The 20,598-nt window shown below is 44.0% G+C and overlaps 1 protein-coding gene across 1 annotated transcript in view; it reads left to right on the top strand.

Moving 5' to 3' along the window:
- The window catches only part of LOC134410239 (BTB/POZ domain-containing protein KCTD5-like), an 89,440-nt gene extending 71,328 nt beyond the window's left edge, over positions 1-18,112 (top strand). Inside the window, exon 7 of the mRNA XM_063143410.1 lies at positions 15,676-18,112. The gene's annotated coding sequence lies outside the window, so the exon portion shown is untranslated. The remainder of the gene's footprint in view (positions 1-15,675) is intronic.
- Positions 18,113-20,598: the final 2,486 nt, after the last annotated feature.

Here is a 20,598-nt window from a genome sequence, read left to right as displayed (position 1 = left end):
TGTTTTAGACATGGGACCAATCAAGTCAGCATGCACCAGCTCAAAAATCTGCTTGGTGACTCTGTCACTCTTTTTACATATTGGAGCAACCTTTGACTTTGCCAATTTGCATGTGCTGCAGTCTAAATACTTTTCACAAGATTTTAAATTAAGTCCTTCACACATATCAGGCATTTTCTGCAGTACTTTGAACCCTGCATGTCCCAAACGTCTATGCAACAGGTGTATACAATTGTCATGTACAGGTGTGTTGCTAAATACAGAACATACATCTTTAGAACCTCCTTCTCCCTTGGGCAACATTTCATAAAGATTGTTTTTCAGTACACCTAGAGCCAAAACCTCATTTTCTTTGAGCACTTTACATTCTTTGTTTGAAAACATTACACTGTATCCTGCATGGTCTAAACAAGACACACTTAACAAATTATGCTCAAGACTTGGCACACATAATACTTTGTTCACAGTCTCACCCAAACTTGGAATGAATACAGGTCCTTCTCCAGCAACAACTGACACTTTGCCATCTGCCAACGTAACATAGTCCCGGTTGGTAGGATGCAATTTTTTAAACAACCCCTTATTGTTCACAATATGTTGACTGGAACCACTGTCCATCAGCCATGTGCTTTTTGGGTCATTTTCAACAGCCTTGACCACGGAGACTTTCGGTTTTGCAGTTTTCTTTTTCTTGCCTGAATAAGCATGCTTCTCCGTCTGGCTAGGGCAATTCTTTCGCAGATGCTCTGTGGAACCACAACGAAAACAGCGCCTCACTGCAAACACTCGCTCCTTATCTTCACAAGCTGCTTGTTTGGTGGGAGTTTCTCTTGGCTTAGCAGTTTGCTTCTCAAGCTTCTTTTGCTCTTCTTCTAACAGCCGGCCGGTCAGAAATCGTAACGTCAGCTCACTTTCACGCATAGCCTCCAAACTCATGACAAGGCTATCCCATGAATCATCTAGCGAACTGAGAACAACGTAGACTTTATGACATTCAGTAAAAGTCATGCCTCGCTCTTCCAGGTCTGCAAACAATTGCCTCATCATGTTGAGATGTTCAGACACACTGGAATTCGGCTGCAGTTGAGCTCTGTACAGCTTCCGCGTTAGCGTGACCTTGCTCACGGCTGAATCTCTCACATAAATCTCTCGGAGATTCCTCCAGCATTCTTGTGCTGACACCAACCCACGAACATGTACAAGTTGATTATCTTCCAGACACAAAATAATGCTGGCTAGAGCTTTCTCTATACTTCTCTGTTCACCTTCATCTGGCTGAGCAGGGGGATTACTGACAACTGTCCATAAATTCTCCCTCCGGAGATATTGCTCCATCTTGACGCTCCACGCCAGATAGTTGTGCTCATTCAAACGGCTCAGGGACAAACCTCCCAACGCCATACTTGACGCCATCTCAAAAAACTGCACACAGATGTCTTACTTGCTTTCTTCTAGCCCCTCCTAGGCAAACAGCAACGACATTCACCAGGCTGCAGATTGAGAAGACTCTTCTTCACTTCCAGGACTCCAACAGCAATTTGCCACCACACTGGAACACCTCTAGTCAGGCTGAGCAATCTGGGCCCATAACCTGTCAGGAGGGTGATGTGTTTCACACCAGCAGAGCATGCACAGAGTGCAAATAATGCAAGCAGAACCAGAGGATCCAGGTAGCAGATGAAACAGTCCAATGAAGAAGGAAGCACTCAGACACAGTAGCTTTAACTACTAATCTAAGTTTACTTTACAAGTATATACAGAGTAAAATACAGAATGACACTCCAGCAAACTCTCCAATATTCTTTCTCCAAACTCTCCACACTGATTCCCCATCAGTAACATATTTATACAAATGAACACCAATCACAGTGTTCTCATGTAATGTGAACACTGGATTGCATCAGCTAATTTTGCTGTTCTGCCCAGATACCCTCCACCTGTGTATCTGGCCTCTTTCCAAAGTCTTGAGATGACTTCTTCTTAGGTCTCTAGTTCCAGCAAAAACTTACACAGGTTAAAAACCTGACATGAATGTGTGCGCCATAGAGCTGCCCTCCGACGCTAGGCTAGAGCGGCTCTGGGAGGGTGGCTCCAGGGCGCATTCCGGAAGTCTGAATGTGCCGCCCCCCACCACCACCCCAGCATCCCTGGCTTTGCTCTGGCTCAGTGGGCATGGGATGCCATCTTGGTCGCCCAGGCCCAGCTGAATCCTAGAGCCAGCCGGGCTGGCTCAGCCAATTCACATAAGTGCTGCGCTGCGCGCCCCTCAGGTTGGCGCTCTAGGCAGCCACCTTAGTGGCCTCTATGGTAGCGCCAGCCCTGGGAATCAGCCCACTCCAGAGCTTATCTCCTTAAGGCCAAATCCTACACCCTCAGAGGGAAACAAGGGAGCTTCCGGAGGTGAGCATTCTGAAACACTAACTGATGCTAGAATCTGCCGGAAGCTCAAACGCACAGCGCATAAAGCGGCCGTGAGAAAGTCTGAGAGATTGCGCCAGAACCTACCACCGCAACAGGCCCTTTTAAGTACGGGCATTTGAGAAGTAACTGTGGCGTTACACCCCACAAGTCAGTTCCCAAAGGTATGTCTGCAGTGTGTAAGTCTGTGGTTTTTAGAACGTTGGCCTGAGTGGGCGGAGTTAGAATGTCTTGGGAGGGGGGAGGAGTGATATACAAGGGAATGACGGAGGGGATTGAGAGTTCTTGTTCTGTTCTGTTCTTTTCTTTCCAGGGAGACTTGTTAGGGACTCTTAGAGTCTGTAGTGCTCTCTGTATTTATGGTACTTAAGTTTTGGGAAATTTGAGAGTCAGTGTAGTGAGTGGTGTCTTTAGAGTGTGGTGTGCACGTAGTGGAAGTATATTATTCAATACTGATAATAAAGTTCAAGAGTGATTGTGTGAGAGAAAGCGCGAATGTGAGGGTGACAGGATTAGATGGATGGTTTCAAAAAGGGTTTTAAATGTTATTTGAAACAAAGCTTATGAACTTTTAAAAATAAATTTTGATTGTTTTGTTTTAAAACTACCACAAAAATCCCACATGTCTGTTTGGCATTTATCATCTTAAGTTTACACATTCAGCACCCACTCTGACAATCATTCACCTAAGCAGATATAACTCACAGCGCATTATTATTTATATTAAAATCCTTCTCCATTTTAAACCCTTTTCTCCACATAGTTTGGAGGAAGGTGGGCTTTATCCCTTGCCTCAGGCGTATCAAGCGGTGGTGCTTGGCTTGAGCAGGGAGCAGCCTCGGCCAGGTCTGGTGTTCAGAGCCTGTGTCGCCCCATGAGAAGTGGTGGCAGCCGTGAGGTCTGGTGTTCAGAGCCTGTGTCGCCCCATGAGAAGTGGTGGCAGCCGTGAGGTCTGGTGTTCAGAGCCTGTGTCGTGGCATAAAAGGTGGTGGCAGCGGTGGGATCCGAAGTAGACTCTGTTCATTTATAGTGACAGAAGTCAAAAAGGATTTTATTTGTGAACAGGACAGAGGTGGTTACTGTAAAGCACCTCTGAAGTCCTTAGCTGTGAAAGTTACATATTACCTAAGTCAGAGGTTGCGCTGATACAATTCTCTGACAGAATATTTTTGTCTGTGGTGAGATACATATTATAAAATATCAAGTTTACCACTCCTGATCTCAATTGAAAACTCCCAGTACCATTTTATTTATTAAGGTTAAGTCTTTGTCTAATAACGATGGAGATCTTAGGGTTGAAGAAAGATGCCCTATCAGACAGATGTAAAAGTTTAAATTTGCCAACTGAGGGAAAGTCGGTTGATGAGATGAAATGGGCTCTTATAGAATATTACAGAGTTCATGCTGCAGTTGAAACTGAGGTAAATCCTCTGAGGCCGGTAGAAATGTCTCCTCAGTACATTCAGCTAGAAATGGAGAAAATAAAGCAAAGAGATAGAGAGTTGGAACAACAAGAAGCTAATAGACAACTTGAATTGGAAAGAATAAAGCAAAGAGATAGAGAATTAGAACAGCAAGAAAGGCTGAGGGAAAAAGATCGTGAGGCAGAAACAAGATTAAGAGAAAAAGATAGGGAGCTGGAGCTAGAACGTCTTGCTTTGGAAAAGAGAAAATTTGAGCGGGAAGATCAGAGGAGAATTGAGGAAGGGGCTAGACCTCCCAAATTATCTCCTAAAGACTTTACCCCTTATGTTGAGGGGCAAGATCCCCAAATTTTCTTCAATACCTTTGAAAAGGCAGCCATGATGTGGGAAGTAAAGCCACAAGATTATATGAAGTTTATCCCTAACTTGATCAAGGGAGACCTGGCTGAAATTTATAACAGTTTTCCTGTGGGGGAAGCTTTAGATTTCGCCTCATTTAAAACAGCAGTTTATAAAAGATTTCGCTATGGGCCTGAGTATTTCCGGAAGAAATTTAGAAGCCTTAATGCTGTGTCATCCAAATCTTTTGTGGAGTTGGGACACAAATTAGCGGATCATTTTGAGAAATGGATCACCTGCGCTGAGGTGAAAACCAAACAAGATTTAGTTGATCTGATGATTAAAGATGAATTAATTTTTCAAATCCCTCAAGATATAAGATTGCTGGTGAGAGATAGAGACCCAAAAACATATCAAGATGCAGCTTCCCTGGCTGATCAATTTTCCTTAAACCGGGGCTATCATATGACCAGCAAGTCTACTAAAGAAAATAATATTAAACCAGGGTATAAACCTAATGGGGGTAAAAAGGAAGCTGAGGTAAATAAAAATCAGATGCCAACAGAAAAGGCGGGAAACACCACCAAACCTATGTTTGGAAAAACAGACCTCACATGCCATCATTGTGGGTTGGTGGGGCATATTAGACCACAATGTCCCAGGCTGAGAGAGGAGAAAGAGAAAACTACCTCAGTAAGGAGAGTGGATATTAATAAAGATGCTGAGCGTCCCCAAAGTTCCCAGTGTTACACATTAGTGTGGGGAGAAATGAAAGAATCAGATCAGTCTTTGTGGGAAGATGTTTTAATAAATGGAAGAAAGCATAAAGCTATTCTAGATACAGGAGCTCGTTTATCTCTGATTAGAGCAGATCTAGTGATGAGTGAGGAGATTATTCCTCACAGAAAAATTAACATCAAACCTGTGACGGGGCCCATAATTGAAATTCCTGTAGCCGAGATGGAGGTGACATGGAGGGGAGTCACAGGGAAATGTATTTTAGGTGTTAATTTCTCTCAGGAAGAACCTCTAATCCTAGGTACTGATATCATAGGGTTAGAAGGTAGGAAAGTGTTTATTATTACACGCTCACAAGCAGCAGTGGAAGGCTTGTCAGAGAATTGTAGCGAGTCTGGGGATGCTGAGGGCATGCCTCTGCAGTTGCCCAGCAACCCAGCTGAAGGAATGGCTGAACCAAGAAACATAGTTGCAAAAACTGATACCACGTTTGCTTTACACACAGGAAATGATCCCAGCTTGGAAGTTTTAAGATCCAAAGCTGAGGGACAAGAAACCTCTTTTAGTGACACTCAGAAAGAACAGGTTTTCTGGGATCGGGGACTCCTATACCAAAAGTGGTTGCCCAAGAAAAAACAAGGGAGTTGGGGGGCTGAAAAGCAGCTTGTGGTACCAAAACCATATAGGGACTAGCTGCTAAAATTAGCTCACGATTCCTTTTTGGCAGGCCACATGGGGATAGGAAAAACCCGGAAAAGGTTGATGGCTAATTATTACTGGCCAAATATTTCCAGGGAAGTCACAGAGTTTTGCAAGTCCTGTGAGAGTTGCCAGAGGGTGGGGAAAAGTAGGGTCAAGGCTCCCCTAAATCCCCTACCACTTATCAACCAACCCTTTTTTAGGATAGGACTGGACCTAGTAGGACCTTTCCCTAGACCTACACGGACGGGGAAAAGGTTCCTATTGACCATAATAGATTTTGCCACAAAGTTCCCGAATGCTGAAGCCCTTCAAAAAGTTGATGTCTTGTCCGTGGCAGAAGCCCTATTAAAAATCTTTTGTTGCTGGAGTTTCCTCTATAAAATTTGGAGTGATCAAAGCTCAGCTTTTCTCTGGGATATAATGAGATGTTTGTGGAGGTGTTGCGGTATCAAATATATAACATCCACTGGTTTCCACCCCCAAACAAATGGGCTAGTTGAAAAATTCGATGACAAGAAAGAAGTTATAGAGCTGGCACACACAGGTTTGGCTGGAGCCCAAACCAGGCAGAAAACTTGGTGTGATGAAGAGGCTAAAGACCGGAACTTTAGAATAGGAGTTGAAGTCGTGGTCTTCTTTCCCAAGAAGAATAATCAGTTTGAAGCTGTTTGGGAGAGACCTTATATTATTCAAAATAAGACTGGAGCCCATTCCCCTATTAAATCGTCTGCTGATGGAGTGAATGAAGCAATGTTGGAGGCAGTCAGAGGAAAGTTTGTTCTGGCCTCAGACGCTTCAGAGGTCAGAGATGGAGCGGAGCTGTGGTGGACAGTGGACGGTGTGGAGCATCTCGTAGCCTGTTCCAGCGGAGAGTTGGCGGAGAGAGAGAGAGGCTGTTTTGCTGTCCAAGAGAGGTGTCTGGCCATCGTTTGGGCTATGGACAGAGTCGGGGCTTGCGCGGAGGGACAGCGGTTCATCATGCGAGCCTATCTTCGAGCGCTGTTGTGGCTGCAACCCATGGAGGGCCACTACCAACTTTTGCAGCAGTGGTCGTGGCGGATCCGGAGCTTCAACGCGGAGATCCAGCATGTGGCAGGTCAGAAGAACATCGCAAATGGACTGTCTCGCCAAGAATCGTCCAATTCACCAATAACGTGAGACTTTGTTGTGGACATTGTGATGCTCCTGGACTTTTAAAATTGGAGCCAAAAAGAAATGGACTAATAAAAATGTAGTTCGTTTAATGTTGATGTTCCAAAAGGTTTGTATGTGTATATATATTGTGATTGCTATTAATTGTATATATAAATGTTTAACCATTTTATTTCCCCAAACCCTATGTACAGGTCCAGGTATTAAACCAGCCCCATACTCGGTTTTTTTTTAAAAAAAAGGGGGGGAATATGTGGCGTTACACCCCACAAGTCAGTTCCCAAAGGTATGTCTGCAGTGTGTAAGTCTGTGGTTTTTAGAATGTTGGCCTGAGTGGGCGGAGTTAGAATGTCTTGGGAGGGGGAGGTGTGATATATAAGGGAAGGACGGGGGGGGGGGATTGTGAGTCTTGTTCTGTTCTGTTCTTTTCTTTCCAGGGAGACTTGTTAGGGACTCTTAGAGTCTGTACTGCTCTCTGTATGTATGGTACTTAAGTTTTGGGAAATTTGAGAGTCAGTGTAGTGAGTGGTGTCTTTAGAGTGTGGTGTGCACGTAGTGGAAGTATATTATTCAATACTGATAATAAAGAAAGTTCAAGAGTGATTGTGTGAGAGAAAGGAAAGCGCGAATGTGAGGGTGACAGGATTAGATGGATGGTTTCAAAAAGGGTTTTAAATGTTGTTATTTGAAACAAAGCTTATGAACTTTTAAAAATAAGTTTTGATTGTTTATTTTAAAACTACCACAAAAATCCCACGTGTCTGTTTGGCATTTATCATCTTAAGTTTACACATTCAGCAGTAACTTCTCTCTCTCTCTTCTTGAAGGGACAATTATCTTGCTTAGTTTGCATAGTAATTGCTTAGGGCAAAGAGGTAGACTCTATTCAGGCTAAAGAGACGTTTGTTGCTTAACAAAAGCTTTGTGGATTAATTTAATAAAATTTAATTTAATTTAATAAAATTAATTTAATAAAATTAAATTAATAAATAAAAGCTTAATCATTTGCCTCCCATTGAAATAAAAGCCACATCATTTGCCTCCCATTGAAAGTACAAGGGCTTGGGAGGGACACGACAACCCCATCAATACTCAGGCAACACCAGCTGAAGTTTCTGAGCCATGTTCAAAGACAGCCCCACATACAGCATATTACAGCAGTCTATCCTGTAACATCACCAGTGCATGGATAATGTCCGTTCTCTCCAGATAGGGTTGCAGCTGGTATACCAGACTAATCTGGTGCAATGCACCCCTAGAAACCACAGCCACCTGAGCTTTCCCAGTTAGCAGAGTCTAAGAGTATTCCCAGACTAAACACTTGGTCTTCTAGAGGGAGTTCAACTGGTTTCCCAACATGCAGTGCCTGGATTAAGTGTCAGCTTGTTCACTATCATCTACCCCAAAACAATCCCCAGAAATTAGTTCACGCATTTGACAGCCTCCTGGGATGTTTAGATAGAACCTGATTAACACTTCAGTTCAAAGCTCCAGATGATTTCCCCCAACAGTTTTAGGTTGATGTTAAAAAGCATGGGGGACAGGACCTGGTAGCACCATAAAAGTACCACAGCATCACCAGGAAGGATTTGAACTACTTTAATACTGTGTTTCCTAAGTCTAACCCAGGTAAACAACATAGAAGGATACCATTAGGGATGTGCTCCGCTTCTAATCGGACCGGCGAATTAGAAGCAGAGCGGGGGGCTTCACCTGCCCTTAAGGCGGAGGTGAAGAGGATTGGGGGGCCGGCGGAGCGTGACGAAGAGGATCGAGGTGAAGGCAGATCCTTCGCCACGATCCGGAGCTCCACCGGAAAGGTAAGTGGGGTTTACCGGGCCCTGCTGCTGCCGCTGTCGCCCATGTGGCGACGGCGGCAGGGCCCGGTAACCCCCCCCCGCCCTCCTCTCCCTTACCTGCGGACGGACGCAGGTAAGGCCTCCCTCCCCCTTGGTCCCTTACTGGGCTCTGCCGCCGTCGCGATCGGCTTGTACCTTGGCGTGCATGTGTATCCCTGGATAAGCTATCATGGTGGCGAGTATGAGGTTTCTAAAGTGCAAATTGACGGAGCTATCAAAAGGGGTGTGAATGGGGTGCCCGATTTTCATAAATTCCCCAAAAATCAGGGGATGATGGGACTGCCTTGAGTCTGGGCGTGCATGTGTATCCCTGGATAAGCTATCATGGTGGCGAGTTTGAGGTTTTTAACGTGCAAATTGACGGAGCTATCAAAAGGGGTGTGAATGGGGTGTTGGATTTTCATAAATTCCCCCAAAATCAGGGGATGATGGGACTGCCTTGAGTCTTGGCGTGCGTGTGTATACATCCATGAGGTGTCATGGTGCCAAACTTGAGGTTTCTAACTAACAAAAAAAAATGTTGTATACTTATTTAGCTTAATGCAAGCCTATGGGGGGATCTGGAGCTCTGCAGCGAAGCGGAGCGGACATAGGTGGAGCGGGGGCGTGGCAGAGCGGCCCGATCCGCAAATCGCAGATCTGGAAGTGAAGCGGAGCGGGGGGTCCGTGCACACCCCTACCATGCTCGTGCAATTTGGAAGCTATACTTCTATTAATGCATCCCAAAATAGCATTTGTTTTTTTTTTTGTTTTGTTTTTTTTGTTTTTTGGCACAACACGACTAGTTACAGAACAGAATGTTTAGCATTTCTATTTTACCTTTCTATGAAATAATTACATGGTTTACGAAGGACAAAATGAGTAATAATAGAATAGGAATTAAAAGTTCAGTTCAAAAGTAAGCAATGCTCATGTTGTAGTGTGCAACTTTTGTTATTTCTTCATATACTTGAATGAGCCTTTTAGAGAGTGTGATTTCCATTAGCTGTCAGGAACATGTATCTTTGTTTGTAGAATGTGAACTTCACACTAGTAAATGGAGTTCAGTAAAACAAACTGTTGGTGATCAAATAATGCAGGGATCACTAGAAGCCGGCATGGATTTGAAGAACAAATCTCGTCAGACTAACTTGATCTCATTTTTTGATCGGGTACCCTTCTTTGTGGACTATGGAAATGCTGTGGACATAATACATCTTGACTTCAGCAAAGCTTTTGACAAAGTGCCCCATGATATTCTGATTAACAAACTAGCTAAAAGTGGGCTAGATGGAACAACTATTAGGTGGATCCACAGTTGGCTACAGAATTGGATTCAAAGAGGGCACATATCAATGGTACCTTCTCAAACTGTGGGGAGGTAACGAGTGGGGTACCTCTCAGTTCTGGGCCCAATGCTCTTCAACATTTTTATTGATTTGGATGAGGAGGTGCAGGGAATGCAGATGATACAAAATTGGGTGTGATAGTTAATACCCTGGAAGACTGAAATAAACTTCAAAGTAATCTTAGAATCATAGAATAGCAGAGTTGGAAGGGGCCTACAAGGCCATCGAGTCCAACCCCCTGCTCAATGCAGGAATCCACCCTAAAGCATCCCTGACAGATGGTTGTCCAGCTGCCTCTTGAAGGCCTCTAGTGTGGGAGAGCCCACAACCTCCCTAGGTAGCTGATTCCACCGTCGCACTGCTCTAACAGTCAGGAAGTTTTTCCTGATGTCCAGCCGGAATCTGGCTTCCTTTAACTTGAGCCCGTTATTCCGTGTCCTGCACTCTGGGAGGAACGAGAAGAGATCCTGGCCCTCCTCTGTGTGACAACCTTTTAAGTATTTGAAGAGTGCTATCATGTCTCCCCTCAATCTTCTCTTCTCCAGGCTAAACATGCCCAGTTCTTTCAGTCTCTCTTCATAGGGCTTTGTTTCTAGACCTCTGATCATCCTGGTTGCCCTCTTCTGAACACGCTCCAGCTTGTCTGCGTCCTTGAATTGTGGAGCCCAGAACTGGACGCAATACTCTAGATGAGGCCTAACCAGGGCCGAATAGAGAGGAACCAGTACGTCACGTGATTTCGAAGCTATACTTCTATTAATGCAGCCCAAAATAGCATTTGCCTTTCTTGCAGCCATATCGCACTGTTGGCTCATATTCAGCTTGTGATCTACAACAATTCCAAGATCTTTCTCGTTTGTAGTATTGCTGAGCCAAGTGTCCCCCATCTTGTAACTGTGCATTTGGTTTCTATTCCCTAAATGTAGAACTTGGCATTTATCCCTATTAAATTTCATTCTGTTGTTTTCAGCCCAGCACTCCAGCCTATCAAGATCACTTTGAAGTTTGTTTCTGTCTTCCAGGGTATTAGCTATCCCACCCAATTTTGTGTCATCTGCAAATTTGATCAGCGTTCCCTGCACCTCCTTGTCCAAATCATTAATAAAAATGTTGAAGAGCACTGGGCCCAGGACTGAGCCCTGCGGCACCCCACTCGTTGCCTCTCCCCAGTTTGAGAAGGTTCCATTGATAAGTACTCTTTGAGTCCGATTCTGTAGCCAACTGTGGATCCACCTAATAGTTGTTCCATCTAGCCCACTTTTAGCTCGTTTGTTAATCAGAATGTCATGTGGTACTTTGTCAAAAGCTTTGCTGAAGTCAAGATATATGACATCCACAGCATTCCCACAGTCCACAAGGGAGGTTATCCTATCAAAAAATGAGATCAAATTAGTCTGACAGGATTTGTTCCTGACAAATCCATGTTGGCTTCTAGTAATCACTGCATTGATTTCAAGGTGTTTACAGATTGACTTCTTTATAATCTGCTCCAGAATTTTCCCAGGGATGGATGTCAGACTGACTGGTCTGTAGTTCCCAGGTTCCTCCTTTTTGCCCTTCTTGAAGATAGGGACAACGTTAGCCCTCCTCCAGTCGTCCGGCACCTCACCCGTCTTCCATGATTTTGCAAAGATAATAGACAAAGGTTCTGAGAGTTCTTCCGCTAGCTCATTCATTACTCTTGGATGCAGTTCATCGGGCCCTGGGGATTTGAACTCATTCAAGGAAATTAGGTGTTCTTTGACCATTTGTTTATCAATCTCAAACTGCAATCCTGCCCCCTCAACTTCTGCTTCACTTTTTCCAGGGGGGTCATAGACCCGCTTTTGGGAGAAGACCGAGGCAAAGTAGGAATTGAGCACTTCAGCCTTTTGTTTGTCGTCTGTTATCAATTTGCCATCCTCATTAAGCAGTTGAACCTCCATTTCTTTCCTCTGTCTTTTACTACTCACGTATCTGAAGAAAGCCTTTTTATTGCTTTTAGCATCCCTCGCTAATCTCAGCTCATTCACAGCTTTAGCCTTCCTGACGCCATTTCGGCACTTCTGCGCCACTTGTCTGTACTCTTCTTTTGTAGCCTGGCCTTCCTTCCACTTCCTATATTTATCCTTTTTTGTTTTCAGTTCATCAATAAGCTTTTTGTGGAGCCACATTTGTTTCCTCTGTTGTCTTCTATCTTTTCTCCTTGTTGGAATTGTTTGTAACTGTGCCTTTAAAATTTCATTTTTTAAATACTCCCACCCATCCTGCACTCCTTTTCTCATTAGGCTCCCTTGCCACGGGACCTTACTTATTATAGTTCTGAGTTTATTAAAATCAGCTTTCCTAAAATCCAGAGTACGTGTATGGCTACGCTCGACTTTTGTCTCCTTCATAATCAAGAATTCAAGTATGACGTGGTCACTTTCCCCCAGAGTTCCCGTAACTGCCACTTTATCCACTAAGTCATCCCTATTGGTCAATAACAAGTCAAGGATTGCTGATCCTCTAGTTCCTTCCACCACTTTCTGTAGGAGAAAGTTATCACCCATACATGTCAGGAATTTCTTGGAAGGGCTGCTTTTGGCAGTAATGGTCTCCCAACAGATATCAGGGTAATTGAAGTCCCCCATCACTACTACATCACACTTCCTTGAAACACTGGTAATTTGTTTCTCAAAAGTTTCGTCCTCGTCTTCTCCTTGATTGGGTGGTCGGTAGTAGACTCCGATTATCATATTCTTTTTATTCCTAGCCCCATTTATTTTAATCCGGACGCTCTCGACGGGGCTCCCAATCTCATCCGCCTGTATTTCTGTGCAGGGATAGGTATTTTTAACGTATAGTGCAACTCCACCTCCCTTTCTATTTCTTCTCTTCTTTTTGAACAAGTTATATCCTTCAATTGCTATATTCCAGTCCTGGGAGTCATCCCACCAAGTTTCAGTTATACCTATCAAGTTGTATTTGCCTTCATGTAATAAGAGTTCAAGTTCATTCTGTTTGTTTCCCATGCTCTGGGCATTAGTATATAGACATCGAAGACCATGTGTTTTATAGCCTGGCTTTGTTCCTACCTTGTTGCAGACACTATTTTGGGACTCTGTTGGAGCTGTTCTCTGTACTGTGGTGCATTGACCTTCATCCATTGTTGCCTCAAAATTTACATCTCCCACCCCTGCAAGATTCAGTTTAAAGCCCTCCTGATGAAGTTCTTCATGCTGTGGCCGAACTCATTCTTTCCAGCCCTTGTGAGGTGCAACCTATCCCTTGCCAGCAGTCCATGTTCCAAGTAGCGTAGCCCGTGGTCCCAGAATCCAAAACTCTCACGACGGCACCACCTTCGAAGCCAGTCGTTCATCCGGAGTATTTTTCTTTCCCTTTCTAATCCTCTTCCAAGAACCGGGAGGATGGATGAGAAAACTACCTGGGCCCCAAGGTTCTTCAGTTTCCTTCCCAGAACTTCAAAGTCTGAAATGATTTCTTCGTAGCTCTGCTTGGCGACATCATTTGTTCCCACATGGATGAGAAGAAAGGGGTATGTGTCCGTGGGCTTTATGAGCTTCGGTAACCCTTCAGTCACATCTCTAATCTGTGCTCCAGGGAGACAGCACACCTGGCGAGTCCATGGGTCTTCACGACATACTTGGGTTTCAATCCCACGCAGCAGGGAGTCTCCCACAACGACTACTCTTCGCTTCTTCTTGGTTGACCTACCTTCTGTCTTTTGGTCACTGTTGCATGGTGTCTCCTGTACTTCTTCCTCTGCAAACTGTCCTTCAGTCTCATTCTCCAGAAGCTGAAAGCGGTTGCTTAACTGCAATGGCTCCACCGGTGCAGAACGCCCTCTAATTCCTCCTCTCCTAACTGTCACTCTTTTCCAGGGAGTTTCCTCTTCATTGGCTTTCCTCCCCTCAGCATACTCCACTTCTGCTTCAGCTGGCTGTTGTTCTTCAATCTCATGTGCTTCTTGTTGCTGTTGCAGTTCCACCGTTCGGTCTAAGAACTCCTCGGCTTCTCTTATTCCTTGGAGGGTGGACACTCGCTGCTCAAGTCCTCTCACTTTTTCTTCCAAAAGTGCCACCAGCTTGCACTTGTTGCAGGTATACGCCATGTTGAGCTCAGGCAGAAACACAAACATTGCACACCCTTTGCAGGTCACTATCTCTAGGGACTCCTTTCCATCCATATTGTCGATTTCTGCTTTGGTTTTTTCTTTTTTGATTATAGTGGAATTGCCTTTGCTTTGTTGTGTCCTCTCTGAAGGTACACAACTATATGAGTATGTCTTAAGGGAAAGTAATCTTTTGGGGGGTGTTTTTTGCTTTTGTTTGGTGGTGGTTTTGTGGGGTTTTTTCCTCTTTATGCTTTTCTTTTTTTCCCCCACCTCTTTTTTTATTTTTTATTTTTTTTTATTTTTTTTAGAGGCCTCCCCCTTGGCCTCCCCTGCCGAACTCCCCCTGTCAAACTCCTGTTAGCTCGCTCCCTGCTCGCTTGCTCTCTGGGAACTGGCTTGCTTTTCTAGCTTCTACTTGAGCTGGGCCAGCTGCTCTTCCCTGCTTCTGCTCTGCTCCAAGTCAGGAACCAGAATGATAGGCTAGAGTGCTGTGCTGAAAACAACAGTATGAAATTTAATAGGGATAAATGCCAAGTTCTACACCTAGGAAAAAGAAACCAAATGCAGGGTTACCAGATGGGGGATACTTGGCTCAGCAAGCGAGAAGTATCTTGGAATTGTTGCAGATCACAAGCTGAATATGAGCCCACAGTGTGATGTGACTGCAAAAAAAGCAAATGCTATTTTTGGCTTCATTAATAGAAGTATAGCTTCCAAATAGCATGAGGTACTGGTTCCCCTCTATTTGGCCCTGGTTAGGCCTCATCTAGAGTGTTGCATCCAGTTCTGGGCACCACACTTCAAGAAAGATGCAGACAAGCTGGAGCGCATTCAGAGGAGGGCAACAAAGATGATCAGGAGTCTGGAAACAAAGTCCTATGAGGAGAGACTGAAAGAACTGGGCATGTTTAGCCTAGGGAAGAGAAGATTGAGGGGAGACATGACAGCACTCTTCAAATACTTGAAAGGTTGTCACATAAGAGGAGGGCCAGGGTCTTTTCTTGATCATCCCAGAATGGAGGGATAATGGGCTGAAGTTACAGGAAAAGCTTCATGTTAGAGCATTATGACAATGGAACCAGTTACCTAGGGAGGTTGTGGGCTCTCCCACTAGAGGTGTTTAAGAGGCAGCTGGACAACCAGCTGTCAGGTATGCTTTAAGGTGGATTTCTGCACTGAGCAGGGGGTTGGACTTGATGGCCTTATAGGCCCCTTCCAACTCTACTATTATATTATTCATAAATTGCAAATAATTGGATCTCCACGCTTTGCTGGTAAAATTTGCTCCTGTTGTTTTTGTAGGGATGTATTGGTCTGGACTCATTGCTGTCCAAAGTAGAATCTCCATGGCAGTGTCCTGCTTGCTTCCTGTGTTTTAGTAGCAACTGATTCTGGCTAATTCTCTATTAAATGAATGGGTTTTCTTCACTGCATTCTGAGGAGGCTTCTTGCATCAGAGTAACAGAATGCTAATTCGTCTATATTAAGTCTTTGCTTTCAGCAAAATCTTGGGATTTTTGTTGAGGCAGAGCTGAATTAGATAATGTCTTTCCAGCATGCAAGTCTTGCTGGAGAATGTCGCCGTTTCTAATCCCTTGCCATTTTTGTTTTATTTTCAGATCTTGCAAGAGCGAGGTTCAAGGATGTAACTGTGCCCCAGTATTGAATGCTGAAGAGCTTTCTTCTTAATTGCCACATGAAGAGGCTTGGCACCAAGAAGTTCAGAGAATTTATGTTGATCTAGATTTTGAACTCTTTAAAGTGGTGCAGCTGGAGCAAGATGCTTGCAGATGTGTGCCTGTTCCTACTGTGAGAGGGGTTGTGCTGATCTTAATCCTATGGAAAGAATCGACGTCTGTATGCTTTCCCACCCAAGAAATGTAGCACTCTGTCCAGAGCGTTCTATATGAAGCTTTGCTGATTGCTGGGAAGTGATTTGGGTTTTAATCATTGCAGACAGTTCAAGGACAACATATTTGGTGCTACGTATAAATGGCAGTCCATATATGGGCCTACACCATTGGGCAGCCCAGTTGACTGCTGCTCCTTGGGGCCCTAATGTAAGAATATGATAGGAAACGAGAGGCACTGGCCCAGGCTCAAGAAAGGATGTGCATCTCTTTCCTTGCTTCCCTCAATACCCAAAGGAATTCCTACTCTAGAAGAAGTTTTTTCTTTTCTTGCCTGTATCTCTGGGGATGGCCTTTTTCTCCCTATTATGAAGTTAATCTTCAGTTTGAGCTACAATTTAGGATTGAAGATCCAATTTTTAAAAATGGGGCAGCATCTTGCCTTTCAAATACCCAACCCAAAGTTGCATTGTTTTTAGAAATGTCTGCAAGTATTGATGCCCTTGTGAAATGTGGGAGCTGAAGATAGGCCTGGGCTTAAATCTTAATGGGTGCTCAATCCTGATGGTTGGGAATGAGGGCCTGTGTGCCCTAAGCTTAAGAGCTTGTGCAACTGAAAGCAGGAATTCTTGTGATTCTTTAACAGATGTTTACAGTCATTTCTACATTCTCTTATCTATGCAGTTCCTCTGATGTTTTGGCATGTACTGTCAAAAACACTTGTGGTTTCATTAAGAGGCTTGTGGTAAATGTGAAGAAACACAACTGGAGTTTTTTAGTGCACTGTGTTTAAATGAAACCATGAGCATGTTTCTTGAAATAGGTTTAAAGAAGTATATATTTCAAGTTTCTGCTTCATAGAGAGCAACCAATGCTTGTCTGAGGCTTTCTAACACTCTACCCATATTTTACACTGTTTCATTCAACAAATGTTGTGTGTATACACCGCTTTCTTTACCATTCAGGTGTGCAGCATCCTCACTGTCTTGAGCATATCTTGCCTGCCTGCATTATTGATTTTGAAAAACCATTTCTGCCCAGATCAGCAAGTGGGTGCCTCTCCCACCCACTGTCTTGTAAATTGTCATTTAGGCTGGTCTGCACAGAAGGTTATGAGGCCCTTCTCAATACTGAGTAGTCTTTGTCTTTTTTTAAGATGTTAGAACTGAACTGAATTTTCTAAAATGTAATATTCTGGAAGGTGAACTATTTCTACTTTTATACTTTTTAAGGCATACATGTTTGATTACTTTCAGGCCAATGCCACCATTTTCCCTGAGAGATAATATTTTATCTTATGCCTATAGAGAGAAATATAACACTGTGTGCGTAGATAGGTGCCTGTTGCAAGGATTGCCATTGAATTCCTTCAGGTTCCACTGTTCTGTTAAGCATTCTGGAGAGGGAATGGAGTGTTTGAAAAAATTCCACACCAAAACATCCTGTCCAGAACCTTCCTTTAAGCACATTCGTGTGAGTAGCAAGGAATCTGATTGTTAGAAATGGGACAGGAGCAAAGTCCACTGTGTGAAAGAAGGGGACAAGGGAACAGCTTTTGTGACCACTAAAGTTTATCTTCAACGCGTTTGCTGCTTTGGGTTGGGATGACTTTCACTTTGCTGCCATAATCCCCTTCCTGTAGCTCATGTGTGTGTGTGTTTGAGGTTGGAGATTTTAATCCAGCACCTATTCACCTCTGGTGTCAGGAGACATTTTGGAAGAGGCTGTAGCTCTTGAGGTGGTCTTATTATATGGGGTTTTTAGCTGCAGGCAAGATTTTCCCTTTGCATTGATTTGGTTTGGCTTCTTATTGAATTTGTAAAAAGTCTAGCATGTTAAACAATGAGACCTGTCTTTGAATTTATACCATGAAATTTCAGTTGTAATCTAGGATTTAAGTTTGGAGGTGTGAAATGCTTTGTTATATTCTCCATAACTGGAACATGGTCTGTGGCATGTAGCGTAGCATCTTGAGAATGTCAGTTTTCATTGTTTTAAAAAGCAAGTTTCCGGTTCTCAGAGTTGGTCAATATGGGCAGTGTTTGATGAAAGATACCCCCTTCCAACCCTGCTGTTTCTTGTCACCTCCATGCCTTTCATTCGCTCTGTTTCCCTTTGTAATTCACTCATTGCCAGCAAGGTCCCAAAACTGGAAGAAGAGTAATAAATAAATAAATAAATAAATAAATATGGAAAACTGTGCAAATTTGAACTACACAATGTGGGTTTCATTGATGCAAAATGTAGATTGCAAAATCATCCCCATCTATACTACCATATATTGGTGCAACCACGGTTACCATGATCTTTGTTCATGTTCCCTGAGAGAGAACAATGTGCCTTCAGCTGTCACTCTTTTGTGGAAACCCCTCCCTCCTGTGCAGGCATCTTCTTGTTTCGATGTTTTCCTGCAGACATGCAGGAGGCATATTATATGGTTTGTCCCAGGGAACTGGATAGATTTCAGGGACTTACTTACATTGCTAATGGAGACCATAACACTGTTTCTGGACTCTGAAATACTATTATATACACTTGCAACCTGTTGCCCTTTGTTTTGCCTGTTTTCCTCAGATTTGTATATTTCTCAGCTAAAGTCAGGTCTCGAGACTCTACACTTCTGCATCCAGAAGGTGCTTTGGCTAAGGCACCGGAATCCCTGCAGAGATGCCTAAATTTCCTTGCATACAATGAGGATATTTCTGATCCCAATGAGCCATGGAGGTTATTCTCTGCCTCCCAACAAACTGTCAACAAACTCTAGAAGATGGTTTTCTTCCAGAACATATGAACTTAGGGAGGGACACACATACAATACCCTGGAATGGCTGCAGTGCTCTCTTGACACTCAGAATATACCTCTCCTTATTCCCCTACAGCAGAAATGGGGAACATGTGGCCCTCCAAATATTGGACTGCAACTCCATCATCCCTCATTGGATATGCTGGCTGGGGCTGATGGGAGTTACAGTCCAACATCTGGAGGGCCACACAATCCCCATCCCTGCCCTACAGTCCAGAATATTTTAATAAAAGGTGGGTAGAATATCTATGGATAGGGAAATTGCTTTCATTGTGAGAGCAGGGATTTGTCCGTGTCTTTGTAGGAGAGAGAGAGAGAACCATCCTCATCCTTTAGCCTATTCCTCCTGTAGAGTTTAGTAGGCAGAGCCAGTTGCTGAACTTCCCCTGACATGTCCACCCTCCACAAAAGCCAGCTGAATATGTGTTTAAAGTATTGTTTCTCTTCTTTATTGTTTTAGTTTAGCTTCCCCTTTTATCTTTTCTTCCTGTCACCAACATGTCAAGACAGGCCTGCAAGGCCTTCTGCCAGGGCAGAAGCTATTAGGAAGGTGGAAGGCCTCCAGGGAGTTTCATACAACCCTCACCAAACAACTGGACCAACCATGTTTACTGCGGCATGCTCATGTCAACTGGTGTACAATCGATCTGAGATTTTGATAAGCTCTAAGGTTCATATCACCTTGGAACTTGGCCTAAAGAAATGCAGGTTGCTTACCTGTAACTGTAGTTCTTCGAGTGGTCATCTATGCATTCACACATATGGGCTTTGCGCCTGCGCAGAGACCAGACCAGAACCTACTATAGCTGAGTGGAACGTTTTTGGCGGGAACCCCTCCCCCACGCTACCGCGCATGTCCAACGGGGTTCCCGCCCTTACCTCAGTTTACAGGAGTCCGACATTGTGCCCCCCATAAACATGAGTGTAAATAAATAAAGTACATTCCACAGTATAACAGTGTCATTTATAAGTCTCACACCACCAAGTGGGGATGGTGGGTGGGTTGTGTGAATGCATAGATGACCACTCGAAGAACTACAGTTACAGGTAAGCAACCTGCATTTCTTCTTCGTGGTCTCTATGCATCACACATATGGGCGAGTAGCAAGCTGACATACCTTTGGAGGTGGGTTGGTGCATCATCTGAAGATCTCCGAGAGCACTGTCCTCCCAAACGAGCAGTCCTGCCTCGCACGGGTGTCCAAACTGTAGTGCTTGACAAACGTGGATGGAGTGGACCACGTTGCGGCTCTACAGACTTCTGCCAGTGGGACACCTCTGGTGAAGGCCACCGAAGTTGAAACAGCTCTGGTGGAATGAGCTGTCACAGGTTTCACTAACTCTAATTTAGAGATAGAGTAGGCCAATTCAATCGTCTCCACTATCCAGCGTGACAACCGCTGGCAAGAGACAGGGAGTCCCTTAGAAGGCTCACCATAACAAATAAACAATTGCTTTGTTTTTCTAAATGTCTCTGTCCTGTCTTTATAAAAAGCAAGAGCCCTTCTTACATCGAGAGTGTGCAAGGAAGACTCAAGAGGTGTAGTCGGATTGGGAAAGAAAGCAGGCAAAGTAATATGCTGGGACAGATGAAAAGTTGACACTACCTTAGGCAGGAAGGCTGGATCTGTGCGTAGCACAACCTTATTCTTATGAAAAATAGTGTACGGGACATCTATTCTAAGAGCTTTAAGCTCACTTGCTCGTCTTGCCGATGTGATGGCTACTAAAAAGACAGTCTTTAAAGTAAGAAGCCTAAGGTCTGTCGAAGCCATGGGCTCGAAAGGTTTGCGTGTCAGTACTTGCAGCACAACTGACAGGCTCCATGGCGGCACGATACTCTTCACAGTCGGTATCGTGTTCTTCAAACCTTTCAGAAATTTCTTGGT

Source organism: Elgaria multicarinata, chromosome 17 (genome assembly GCF_023053635.1).
Source record: "Elgaria multicarinata webbii isolate HBS135686 ecotype San Diego chromosome 17, rElgMul1.1.pri, whole genome shotgun sequence".
NCBI lineage: Eukaryota > Metazoa > Chordata > Lepidosauria > Squamata > Anguidae > Elgaria > Elgaria multicarinata.
Note: the sequence above shows the minus strand (reverse complement) of the source record. Positions and strands in the feature narration are given on the sequence as shown.